The 13,699-nt window shown below is 50.3% G+C and overlaps 1 protein-coding gene across 2 annotated transcripts in view; it reads left to right on the top strand.

Annotated features, from left to right (window-relative positions):
* The window catches only part of LOC144686031 (arylsulfatase I-like), a 37,801-nt gene that overhangs the window by 15,240 nt on the left and 8,862 nt on the right, over positions 1 to 13,699 (top strand). The gene's annotated exons all lie outside the window — the stretch shown is intronic.

Below are 13,699 nucleotides of genomic sequence, written 5' to 3'. Positions count from 1 at the left end.
GGCACTTACCCTCAACGGCAAACGGGGATGAGAGCAGATTTCGCGTTGCATTTTCAAAATACCTTTCTCACGTCAGTGAATATTTGACTCCTGAACTCATCAAAATAAAATCTCCCGACCAGCAGCAGCAGTTTGCCTGCTTTGCTGGGAAAACCCTTCTCTCTGAGCCGCACGGCCCACAGCTCATAGATTCAAAGATCATTTGAACTCATGAAGCTTCCCAGCGAAAGCAGGGGACAGTTCCCCCCCCCACCGCCACCCCCCCAACCCCCGCCAGGGCTGATGGGAGCAGAGAGGCAAGGCCAGCGTCAGTTCGCAAGCAGGCGATGAATAAATGGCTTCTGGGCTGTCCGACCCGGGAAGGATTTGTGAATTTAGTGTGGCGACCACTTCAGTTTTAGATTCACCCCCCCCCACCTCCACCCTCCAGTTTTCAACCCTGGTGGATGTGCCGGCAGTGGCTGGCGTATGGTCCCTGGCGTAAGGGTACAACTCCGAGGCCGGAATTTCCTGACCCCCTTGGCGTCGGGTGTCGATACGGTGAGAAAGCCAAAAATGGGATTCCCCGCCGGCAGGATCATCCGATGGTGTCCACCTTGGCGGAATGCAAATCCCGCTGGAGGCCGGCGTGAACCCGACTGGCAACCCCCTAAGGGGATGCAAAGTAAGGCCCGACCGGAATCGCTACCCCCCCACCCCGCCCCTCCCCCCATGCCCGATTAACCGGTGGGAAAACACGCCACCCATAACACATCTGGACAAGTGCGACGTGCGGGGGTTGGGACTTACCATTAGGGAGTTGCTCAGATCGCGGACTTCCGAGGAGCAGAAGATGCCGGAGCCTGACAGCTACTGGACCCTGGAGGAACATGTGCATTGCATGCTGGGTGGATTCTTATGGACACGGCTCCGCGGCGAAGCAGCTCACGGAAAGTGGGACGTCTCCAATGATTGTCTCGGGTCTGCTTCGGGGCATCAGGGTCTTGGCCGTGGGCTGCTACGGGTAATCGGAGAGGGGAGGGGGAGAGGAAGGTCCAGCTGTGAGTGGGACAGGAAGGTGTATTGGGGAGGGGGGTGAGATTGGGAGGAGGGGGAGGAAGGTGTCACACGGTGAGGTTGGGAGGGAGGGGGGGGCGAAGGTGTCAGGGGGAGTGAGGTTGGGGAGAGGGAGGAGGTTGTAATGGGGAGAATGCAGCAGGTGGGGAGGTAGATGTAAGGAAGGGAGTTTGGAGGGGAGGAGGGAATTCACAAGAGGGGGGGAAGGTTTTCAGCGGGGAGGAAGATGTCCAGGCAGAGGAGGGTGCAAGGAGGGAAGAGGGAGTAAGGAGTGGGGGATGGCCTGGTGAAGGTGCAAGGGAGGGGTCTGTGGAGTCAATGACTGCCTCCTGGGGAGCGAACTGAGGGTGGGTGTGATAGGAGGGAATTGTGAGTATGAGAGGGGCAGAGGGAGTCGAAAGGGTGTGAGGGTGAGGGTGGATCGGTAGCGGGAGAAGGGACGGTAAGAGTGGTTGGTGGGGACTTGGAGGCAGACACAGTGTGTGAGAGTTAGTGGTGTTGTCCTTTGAGGTGTGAGATCCCTGTGGATGTGTGATGGGTTTGTGAGTGTGTGAGTTGAGAGTGATGAGGTGGTTAACTTACCCTGGCGGAGCGGATGAGAGCGTTCATCCTCTTCCTGCACTGGGTGGCTGACCTCCTCTGTGCTCCCAGGCCGGATTGGTCACTCTGGACCTCCTGCAGCTAGAGCGGGGGGGTGGAGGGCATCCCAGCGCCTTCCACTGCATCCAGAAGGCACCCCAGAGTGCCGTCAATAAACTCGGGGGCTGCCATCTTCTTTGCTTTTGGGGCCATCTGTCACCGGGAGCGGTCAGGGTCTGTAGACATGGGCCAGGATTTTGAGGTTGGCGGGCGGGCGCAGTCCGCCACCCGCAATCGGCCGCCAGCCGCGATTTCACACTGGTGGGCCAATTAAGGCCCACGAGCGTGAACGGCACCTCCCTAATGGTCAGGAAGGGGTGGGCGGGGGTGGGGTGCCTGGTGTTGTCAGCAGGAGGTTAGAAATTGTGGATTCCAGTGCGGCAGCAAACGCCAGGCAGGAGGGCAGGCCAGGTGGGCACCCAGCGCCCCCCACCCCCCCCAGGTTTTCTGATGAGTGTCTCGTGGTCCTCCTGGAGGAGGTGGCTGCCAGGAGGGACACCCTTGTCCCCACGGATGGTGGAAGGAGGCCAGAGTTTGGGAGGAGGTGGCAGTGCTGGTCAGCAGCCACGACGCTGTGTGGCGCACCTGGGTGCAGTGCCGCACGAGGTTTGACAACCTGCTGCGCTCAGGAAGGGTGTGTACCGTGTTGGCATGGATCGGTGTGGCAAAGTGTTAAGGGCTGGCCGTCCCCCCCACCCCGTGGAGCACAGGGGTGTTAGAGCCTGAGTACCACTTGCCAGTGGCGCCGGAGCTGGCCAAGGGGGTGAGCCTTGGCTGCTTGGACTGAGTGCCTAGCGGCTCGAGGGCCAGGACTCGGATGTGCCCTGCCAGGTGCTTCTCAGGTGGGGTTGGCCGGGCTGCAATGGCGCTGCAGGTAGAGAGTGGACTGATCAATGCTCCTCTGTCCTTTCAGGAGAAGATGGCCCACAACAATATAGAAAGGTCGTGGACAGGCAGGGGCCCCGCTAACCTCCTAATCTTATCCAGATACGAGCAGGATGCCTTGGAGATGGAAAGGCGAGAATGTCGATGCACAGTGGTGAGGGCACCCCAGCCGCGGAGAGGCTGGGGTGTCAGACCAAGGTAAGAGTGCAGGGCACAGAGGTGAGAGTTTTGGATGGTGCAAACATTCTTGTGTAGTCTCTTAATTGATGGAGCCTCAAAACTGGATTCCCCGTTGATCATTGAAAGACGATGGCACCATAATGCGGATCTCCATGGTCTCACCAGGGTGCCTGGCATGCACAGTGACAGTGTGATGACTTAAACTAATGACATATCATTGTTCTCCCTTAGGTTTTCCACCACGCACCCAATCGCAAGACCCCTGATGCCAGAGGACGGCCAGGCTCCAAATGCACCTGCTTCACACCCACCCTCTGAACCAGGCACCAGCGCAGATACCAGCACCTTGGTGGGCATTAGATCTTCGGCTGGAATGTCAGTACACAGCGGTGAGGGCACTTCATGCTCACTTGAGGTACAGGCAGAGACAGAGAGTGCCTAGGGCATCGGCAGTCGGAGGACTTGCTGAAGATCAGGACAATGCTAAGTTGAAGGCAGAGGATGAGCCTCTGGAGCCGTCCATTAGGTGGCAGATGCTGGATGTCCAGTGAGATGACTGGGAGGACCTGGCAGAGATCCATGAGGGTCTGCGTGCCATGTGTCCGTTGTGGAGGAGCCCATGCGAAACATGAGCACTGTGTTGACCCTCATGGCCGAGCACATTGCCTCCTCCATTGAGAGAGTGGAGACTCTCATGGAGAGGCAGCTCCAGGGATAGAATCAGGGGGTCCTGGGGTTGCGCTTGGACCTGCAAACCCTCATACAGGCAATGACGTCAGGTGGTCAGTGTCCATGTGGGAGATGGGTGAGGCACCGGTATCCCTGTTAGGTGCCCGTCCATCAGTGGTGAGCAGGGAGGTCCAGAGCGACCTCATGTCGGTGCATGAGCTGCTCATCGTCTCTATGGGCTCCTCTCAGGGCGCTCTGGATGACGGCAGCAGCTCCTCTGCCCCTCTGCCAGTGACCATGGCATCTGATGAGGCTGCAGCAACTGGGGAGATGCCAGCTGTGGCACTGGTCACTCCCTCCCAGGCGGGGCCAGCACAGGCTCCACTGGCCAGAGGACGACTATCAAGGCCAACAGGACAGCAGAATCAGCAGGCTGTCTCCAATGCTGGTGCCAGTGAGGAGGGAGCACCTAGACATTGCACTTGCAAACGTAAGTTTAAGGGACCTGAGCACAAGAGGTACTGGTCACGGTTAATCTCCTGTTGTGCAATGTTTTGTTTATTTTCATTGGTCTGGGGTTGAAGACCAGAGAAGGTTCTGTTCATTTGTTTTGACTGTCAACAGGAGATGAATCTTCTTTTGTCGTAATGGCCTGAGTATCCTGCACCTTTTTTATTTAATGTGGTGCAGGATACGCCAGTGTGTAATGCTGGATGTGGGTGGCTCGAAATGTTATTGCACAGGCACTGAGTGGACTTTGGGGTCAAAGGAAAGGATCATTTCAGACACCCGGGATGGAGGAGGCAGCCCTGGCATGAGGTGGTAGCGCTTATTTTTATCCAGCCTAGCTGAAGGTGTGTTAGATCAAGGTGTCCCTGCCTCCCTGGAGGTTACCGAGGTCTGCCTCCACACCCTCAGCGTTCTCCTCACCGTGCTCCTCTTCTGACTCACTACTGGATTCAGCCTCTGTGGCCTGTGCAGCTGCATCAGGATCCTCTTCCTCCAGTGGGTGCCCCCCTTGCCAGTGCCCGATTGTGGAGAGTGCAGCATGAAACCACGATCAGTGACACCCACTCTGGGGGTATTATAGTGCTCCCCCTGAACGGTCCAGGCATCGGAAGTGAGTCTTCAGAAGATGTACAATTCTCTCCATCACCACCACCAAAGGCATGGCTCCTATTATAATGCTGCTCTGCCTCTGTTCTTGGGTGGCAGAGAAGCGTCATAAGCCACCTTTTCAACAGATAGCCCTTGTCACCCAGCAGCCATCCATCCAGTCGGGCTGGAGCACTGAAGAGCCCCGGCACCTGAGAGTGTCTGAGGATGTACACGTCATGGGAGCTGCCTGGGTACCTTGCACAGACTTGCAGAATCTGCGTCCTGTGATCACACACTATCTGGATGTTCATGGACGTTGACGAAGGCACCTGGCTGACCCGCTGGCGCCTTGATGGACACATGTGTGCAGTCGATGGCACCCTGATGTGGGGGAACCCAGCAATAGCTGCAAAGCTTCTGGCTCACTCAGCCAGGCTGGCCTCGTCCGTACAGAAATGAATGAAAGTCAATACCCACCTGAACAGAGCTTCAGTCACAAGATTAATGCAACAATGGACAGCTGATTGGGAGACTCCACACAGATCTACCACTGAGCCGGAGTCACTGAAGCTGAGGGCCACTGTGACCTTCAGGGCCACTGGCATGGGGTGTCCGCCCACACAGTCAGAGCTGATCTCAGGCCCAATCATCTGACAAATGAAGGTCACCATCTCCCTTGAGAGACGGAGCCTCCTTTGGTATTGCACCTCAGTCATATTGAGGTAGCTGTATCGCTGCCTGTAAACCCTGGCAGCAGGATAGTGGCGTCTTCTGCGGCCCTTTCCACTTTGGACTTCCTGCTGGCCCTGCACCCCTTGTGCCTGCGCCTCTCCTCCCACAGGTCCCTGGAAGCTGCATAGGGACACCTGGCCTCCTCCCCCTTCTGCCCTTCTCTTCCTCCTCAGAGAAAGTGCCTCCTGCAGAGGCCACAATCCCCATTCCCAGGGTAACGGGAGGCTGACTGACACCTGGAAACCACGCGATCAAAATCCTTCGGAGGCCTTTCCGATACCAGTGAGTCCTGAAATGAAGCCTGGAAATGCTAACAATGAAGCCCCGAACAGAGATGAAGCTGTTATATACCAATAAGTCACCAGCAGCAAACTATCTACCAAACTCCTCACCACTCACACTGGCAATGCTGCTGACCCTTTTTATCCCGCCTGTGGGTGAGACTTTCGAAATTGCACGGGCAACGAAAATCATCGCCAGTTGACTTTTTAATGGCCTTAACTGGCCTCTTAATTAATGGCGGGCGCGGCTCCGGTACCCATGTGCGCCCACCGAGCGAAATACCGCGCGAGCGCACAATGACGTCGGGGACGCTCACCCGACATCGTCGCGCGCTATTTTACTGGCGCCCGCACGCCAAGCGAAAAATTCTACCCGTGAAGTAGGCGCGCGTTCAGGTGCGCTTTAAACATGGCGTCTGGAGCGAGGAGGCCCTGAGGTCACGTCGTGACAGGCCAAACAGAGCCCGCCCACCCGACACCCATCCGGAGCGTTTCTCACGAATGCAACATTAGTGAGGCAGGACTCACCGGGAAGGGGACGATACAGCGTGAAAAGCCGCCATTGCGGCCAGCGGGTAAAACGACCCGTTACCGGGCTTAGCGCAAATCTGGGATGATTCCGCCCCGGGTGTTGCGGTTCAGCACCCGGGGTTGGGATTTGGCCCCAGGTGCTGGGGTGCCATTTGAGTTCCAAATTTGGGGATGCAGTGTCCCAGATGTTGGGGTTGGAATCCTAAGCGTTGGGGAGCAGTGCCCTGTGGTTCCAAATGTTGGGGAGCAGTCCTCTCCTCTTACCCAACTGACCATCTTGCTCAGTGAATGTAGATGGTGAATGTGATCTGCTTGAACTCCCCCACTCCATTACTGACCGTGTCCGTCGGTGCCTCTGCGCACACACACCTGCCTTACAAATATTCCCTTTCCCTGACCCTGGGATCCTGAGGCTGGGAGTGACCCTCCTTCTGCCACCCAGACTGCAGCAAAGGCAAAGGATTGAACCCTTGGGATTGTTGTGCCCGGAGTGACTTTGTCCCACATCAGAGAGGCCGTCGACTCTCTCAGCCATCGAAAGAGCTTCGCCCCTTTAGAATTACTCTCTTCATCCTTATTGACCAATGAAGATCTCAGCCCCAAGCATCACCACATTTTAAAAAGCCTTTAGACTGTGCCTTGCGTGAACGGGTCAGGGACCTTAACCTCTATTAACCTGAAATTCAAAAATAATGGCCTAGAGATTGGTTTACCGATTCTAGAGTGGGCTCGAGGCACATCGAATATTGGGAATCATTTAAACTGGCGGCTCACTTGGTCACTCGACATTGGGTAAATTCGAAAGTTGTCTATGGGAGTATTTCAGGGAGCAAGTGGACAGTCAGTGGAACAGACTCCCTAGGGAGAGGGTGGAGACAGTTAGTCCAGATTCATTTATTCATTCAATCCAAACATGACTTGTGCCGGATGTAATTTGCAGTTAAAATTCCACGACCTTTTTAATGAATTTTAAAAAAAAACACCACTTCAGAACCCTGTCCTATTCATAAAACTGCCTTTCCCCCCCCCCATCCACCCTGGATTGAATTAATTGACGTGGGGAGTCTCTACTCAAAACAGAGAATGCTGGAAAAACTCAGCAGTTCTGGCAGCATCTGCGGAGAGAGAAACAGAGCGCACGTTTCGAGTCCGTCTGTTAATGGTCTCTCTCTCCGCAGATGCTGCCAGACCTGCCGAGATATTTCGAAATTTTCTGTTTTTATTTCAGGTTTCCAGCATCTGCTGTATTTTGCTTTTTATTACAGGGAGTCTCTAATTGTACCTGTTCCAGAGACACTCCTAGAAACTAAGCTTTTTATTTAGGTGGAAGGACACTGATGACCGGCGTTTAAAGATTTTTTTCCCCTAATTTGCTACAACTGACTACTACCCCAATGTAACTATTAAATGTTTCTGTATGCTTTTTTAAAAAAAAGTTATTTTCAGATATTTAAAATCGGGTTACTCCTAGGGGTGGGCTAGACACCCAGTAAAACGTTTGTGATATGCACCTTTTCAAGCTGTGTTAATGAAACAACCCCAATTTAGCAATCTTTAAATATAGGAAGGAATGCTTATTAAAGCAAAATTTTAAAAATATACACATATATAATATATAATTATGCCCTAAAGTGCTGCCTGATTTTGCAAAGTCACGATAGATTTTATTAAAGCAAAATACTGCGGACGCTGGAAATCTGAAACAAAAACAAAAAAATGCTGGAAAAACTCAGCAGGTCTGGCAGCGTCTGTGGAGAGAGAAACAAAGTTAACATAATCCGGACTCGAAACGTCAACTCTGTCTTTCTCTCCACAGAGGCTGTCAGAACTGCTGAGTATTTCCAGCATTTTTTTTGTTTTTATGGCAGATTTTATGTTTGGTCATATATGCAAAATGAGTGTGTTTGGAAACACAACTCTTAAAATTAGGCTCGTTTTGGGCACAGATTGTGGCTGGATCTCCAGTTGGACCCAAAGTCTTCGCAAGATGTCATCTCTCGGTCTGGTGATAGAGATTCAGCTCCGTGATTAGCCAACTCCATTATCAATGTGATTATCAGCTGTGGAAGGTGAACGAGATAGACCTTGCAATATTTTGACCTAGCAATTCGTATAGGCTTGCTATATACGAATTATATAGCAATATAATTGGTTGGACAGTTTTGGGTCGGGTGAGGAAGGTGGAACAGAAAGCGAATGGTCCACTTGTTCCCGCCTCCGCTGTCTCAGCACCAGCGAATCAAGCATCGGCCGCCCAATTAGCCGTCGCCTGGCAGGGAGGCAGCCAGTTAGCATTGAAGGAGGTGGGTGTGTAGGCCAGGTAGGAGAGAGGGATTTTGCCGTGGACAGGAAGTCAGTCACGGCCATCAATTTAAAGGCGCCCCCCCTGCCCCCTCAGTCTCCCTTTACTTATGTCAGGCCCAAAACAGCGAATAAATGGAGTCAGGAAGCACACAGACATTGCCACCTTCACCGGCAGGGTCTGCTGCTGCAGCATATGTAGCCCTGGTCCCATTGGAAGGCTGTTTCTCCTGCCTGTGTGCCAACTCCTCAGGCCTGGCAAAAAGCGCTCCCAAACCTTTTACCCCCCCCCCCCGCCTGATACCCGAGAAATGGAACGGGCGACAAGGAAATTGCACACGATCGGCCCTTGGACAACCACTGTCGCTTATTAATTGCTTATTTCAAAATGGCGGGCGGGCTTCTGAATCCCGCATCCATTCGCCTTCCGTAATATCAGAAGACGTTATTACGTCATATTGTTGATCCAGCATCATCGTGCCGTGTTTTACTTGGTGCGGGGTGGGTGGGGTGGGGAATGTGGCAGTCCGCTTGCTGTAAAATCTAGACCCGTGCTTCTGTATCCCATGGAGCACCTCGGAATATAGGAACTGGAGTAACCCCTAGAGCTTGTTCCCGGGCTCAGTGACTGATTTTTAACGCAACTCCATAAACCCACTTTTGCCCCACATCAACAACAACAACAGCTTATATTTATATAGCACCTTTAAGGGTCATGAAACATCCCAAGGTGCTCCACAGGAACATGATAAAACAAAACATGACCACCAAGCCACATAAGTTGTCATCAGATCGGATTACCAAAAACTTGGGCAAGAGAGTCCTAGAGGAGGAAAGCAGGGGGTAGAGAGGCGGAGATGTGTGGAGAGGGAATTCCAGAGCTTTGGGCCTCGGCAATGGAAGGCATGGCCACCAATGGTGGAGGGGTTAAATTCGGGAATGTCCTTGAGATCAGAAGTAGATGAACGCAGATATCTCGGAGGGCTGCGGGGCCTGGAGGAGATTAGAGAGATGGGGAGAGACAAGGACACGGAGGGGATTTGAAAACAAGGTATGAGAATCTTAAAATCGAGAGATTGCTTGACCGGGAGCCAGTGTGGGTCAGCAAGCACAGGGGCTGATGGGTGAATCAGACTGTTGCAAGTTTAGTTAACACAGGCAGCAGGATTTTGGATGACCTCAATTTACGGAGGGTTGAATGTGGAAGGCCAGCCAGAAGTGCATTAGAATGGTCAAATCCAGAGGTAATGAAGGCATGGATTAGGGTTTCAGTAGCAGAAGAGTTAAGATGGGGCAAGGTTGGGCAATGTTACGTGGGGAGAAGTCAGCAGTCTTAGCGACAGCTCGTAATGCTTTTAGTTAACACAAAATCTATCAGTCTCAGATTTAAAATGGCCATTTACCTAGCATCAGCTGCACAAGAGAGTTTCAGAATTCGATCACCTTTTGCGTTTCGAACTCTTTTTCAATTTCGCTCCTGAAAGGCCTGACTCAAGGTTTTATGTCATTTCAGCATGTATGTCTGTAGCCTAAAGTTTTCCGTTCCCATTCAGATGCTCATCTAAATAGCCAAAGAAGGAGAATCACCATTTTGCAAAATAACACGCGTGAACATTCCTGCTTTTTTCAAACCACTCACTTTTCTCAATGTCGCCAATGTCGATTAAAATAAGGCTCAGTAAAAATTTTTCATATCCTTCAAGGCTTGAATATCTCCCAACGTTCTGTCAAAATAAACTGGATGAGGGGGGAACAAGTAACAGAGTCTGCAGAAGTGAAGCGAGTTCTTGATCAGAGCAAAGCACTTGGAGCGCCTGCTGTTAAATATTTCAAACTTAACTCTTCAGGAACTGTTTATGTTTCAACGCGAGTTGGTGAGCAAATTGCAAAGGGACTTTGTACTCTTGTTTGCCTTCATAATGCAAACTGTACAACTCTTGAAACCCACAGTTATTTTGAGAAAGGAGTTTTTTTTCCCATTCATCCACAGGATGTATGGGCATCACTGACAAGACCAGCATTTATTGCCCATCCCTAATTTGCTCTTTACGGGTTGCTGGTGGACCACCTTCCTCAGTACCACTGAGTGGCTTGCCAGGCCATTGCAGAGGGCAAGTATTTCTGTTATTTTTAAATGTATTTCCATTCATTGTTATATCTCCACCTTTTAGCTCATTTCGATCCCTTCCCCCTACCCCACCCCCACTAGGGCTATCTGCCACTTGCTCGTCCTGCTTTCTACCCTTAATGTCACCATTAGCACATTCCTTAGCTAATATCACCACCGTCAACACCCCTTTGTCCTTTTGTCTGTGACATCTTTGGCAATCTCTTCTTTGCCTCCACCTATCACTGGCCCTCTATTCAGCTCTACCTGTCCCACCCCCCTCAACCAGCTTATATTTCATCTCATTTCTATTTTTCCTTAGTTCTGATGAAGAGTCATACGGACTCGAAACGTTAACTGTGTTCCTCTCGCAGATGCTGTCAGACCTGCTGAGTTTCTCCAGCTATTTTTGTTTTTGTTTGTAATAACTAACCACATTGCTGAGGCTTTGGACTGTATAGGCCCAGACCAGCTTAGGACATCTTAGTGAACCAAATGGGTTTTTATGACAATCCGGTAGTTTCATGGCTGACAATCGCTTTGTTTATTTAAATTCTAATTTTTTTTTTTAATTAGCTGAATTTAAGTTGCCCAGCTGCATTGTGGGATTATGAACTTGAGGCTCCAGGTTATTCAACTGGGCCTCTGATTACTAATCTGGCAGTTTAGGGGGAGATGGCGGTGTAGTGGTAACGTTGCTGAACTAGTACTGTAGAGAACCAGGCTAATGTTCTGGGGCATGGGTTCAATTCCCACCATGGCACCTGGTAGAATTTAAATTCAATTAATAAAATCTGGAATTGAAAGCAGTAATGGTGGCCATGAAACTACCATTGATTGTTGTAAAAACAATTGGTTCACTAATGCCCTTTAGAGAAGGAAATCTGCCATCCTTACCTGGTCTGGCTTACAAGTGACTCCAGACCTACAACAATGTGGTTGACTCCTAACTGCCCTCTGAAATGGCCCAGCATACCACTCAGTTCAAGGGCAATTAGGGATGGGGTAACAAACATAGAAAATAGAAGCCCTTTTGGCCCTTTGAGCCTGCTCCTCTGATCCTCTACCTCAACGCCAAACTCCCGCTCTCTCCCATACCCCTTGATGCCTTCAGAGTCCAGAAACCTATCTATTTCCTTCTTAAATATAGTCCGTAACTTGGCCTCCACAGCCTTATGTGGTAGAGAATGCCACAGGTTCATTGCCTTCTGAGTGAAGAAGTTTCTCCTCATCTCAGTCCTAAATGGCCTACTCCGTACCCTGAGACTGTGAGCCCTTGTTCTCAACTCCGCCCCCCCGCCACACCCAGCCAGAGGAAACATCATCCCTGCGTCCAGTCTGTCCAGCCTGTCAGAATTTTATACGTTTCAATGAGATTCCCTCTCATTCTTCTAAACTCCAGTGAATACAGGGCTAGTCAGCCCAATCTCTCCTCATAGGACAACCCTGCCATCCCAGGCCTAGTAAATGCTGGCCATGCCAGCGATGCCCACATTCCATGAAAGAATAAACAAAAATTTAAGCTAAGCTACTGTATCCGGGTCCCTCACTGACTGCAACTGAAATTGGGATGTGCACTTTTTAAAAATCTGAGCTAGTCTTTGAACAACTGAAGAGAGCTCTATGAGTAAGGATATTGAGGCATAAAAGATGCCAAAGAAGATCTTACAAGGATGATACCAAAACTGGGAGGTTACACCTATCAGGAAAGACTAAACATATAGGGAATAGGGGCTTGTCTCTAGAGAAGAGATAACTGAGGGGTGATCTGATAGAGAACATTATATTTCTGATGGTTTTTGATAGGGTGGACATAGAGAGGAGTTTTCCACTTGTGCAGGAGACCAAAATTAGGAGTCACAAATGTGAGATCCAATAGGGAATTCAGGAGAAACATCTTTGTCCAGAGAGTTGTGAGAATGTGGAACTCGTTACCACAAGGAGTAGTGGAGGAGAGTAGCATTTAAGGGGAAGTTGGATAAACATCCGAAAGTATTATTTTTAGTCTTCGAAAGTTATTTGAGAGTTATCGCTATCTAATCAGGATCGACTGCAATCAGTATGGTGGGATGTTGAGTTTAATCAGAGTTTAAGATGGAATATAATACACTCATTCTACGAAACACGAATAGCTCCTTCTTTCTTTTACTACTTCTCTTCCCGCCCCAAGCCTCCTCGTCTTCTCGAACCTCTCAGGAGTGTTTGATCGGAGTCTTCCTTCAGAATTCCTCTCCACTGCCTAAATGCACTGAGCTCTTCCAAAGTCGCTTACCCTTATAATGAAAGCAAAATAGTGCGGGAATCTGAAATTAAAAACAGGAAATGCTGGTAATACTCAACAGGCACTGGCAGCATCTTTGGGGAAAGAAACAGAGTTAACCTTTCGAGTTGAATATGACTCTTCTTCAGAGCTGAGTCTACCTCAGCCTGATTCTCTATGCACGTTAGGCAAGGGAACTTTGTTATTCTCGTTTGCCCTCATAATGCAAACTCTGCAGAAAAGCCTCTTGAAGCCCAGAGTTCGTTTGAGAAAATAATCTTTTCTTTTGCACATCGACAGGGTGTGGGCATCACTGGTAAGACCAGAATTTGTTAATTTCTAAGATGAAGAAGAGAGGAATAGAAGGATATGCTAATAGTATGAGCTGAAGAGGGAGGGGGCCACTTGTGTGGGGCATAAACATCAGCATGGACCAGTAGGGCCAAATGGCCTGGTTCTGTAAATGGTTAAGGTGGTGGATGGGGTGCCGATCAAGCAGGTTAGTCTGTCCTGGGTATGTCCAAAATGTCTGCATAACCAACTGTTACCACAAAAACCATTTCCTGTGACAGAAATGTTGGCAACCAGCCTGCACAGATTCAGGAAGATTGGCAAAAGGACCAGAGGTAACATGAAGATGAATTTGTTTGTACAATGAGTGGTTAGTATTTGTAATATACTGCCTGACAAGATGGCGGAAGCAAACTCAATAGTGGCATTTAAAAGGGAATTTGATTAATAGTTGAAGGGAAAGAAATTGCAGGGTTATGGAGAAAGAGCAGGGGAGTGGGACTGGTTGAATAGCTCTTTGAAACAGCTGGCACAGATGCAATGGGCTGAATGGCCTCCTGCTACACAAGAACATTGTATCAATCTATAATTGCCAAGTGATTTGTTTGCATGTTCTGTGTTGTGGCAAGGCACTGTATGAAATCATTCCTTTACTCTTGGTTCAGTAAT

The sequence above is a fragment of the Cetorhinus maximus genome, chromosome 10 (genome assembly GCF_964194155.1).
Source record: "Cetorhinus maximus chromosome 10, sCetMax3.hap1.1, whole genome shotgun sequence".
Taxonomy (NCBI): Eukaryota; Metazoa; Chordata; class Chondrichthyes; order Lamniformes; family Cetorhinidae; genus Cetorhinus; species Cetorhinus maximus.
This window is presented reverse-complemented; position numbering and strand designations above follow the sequence as displayed.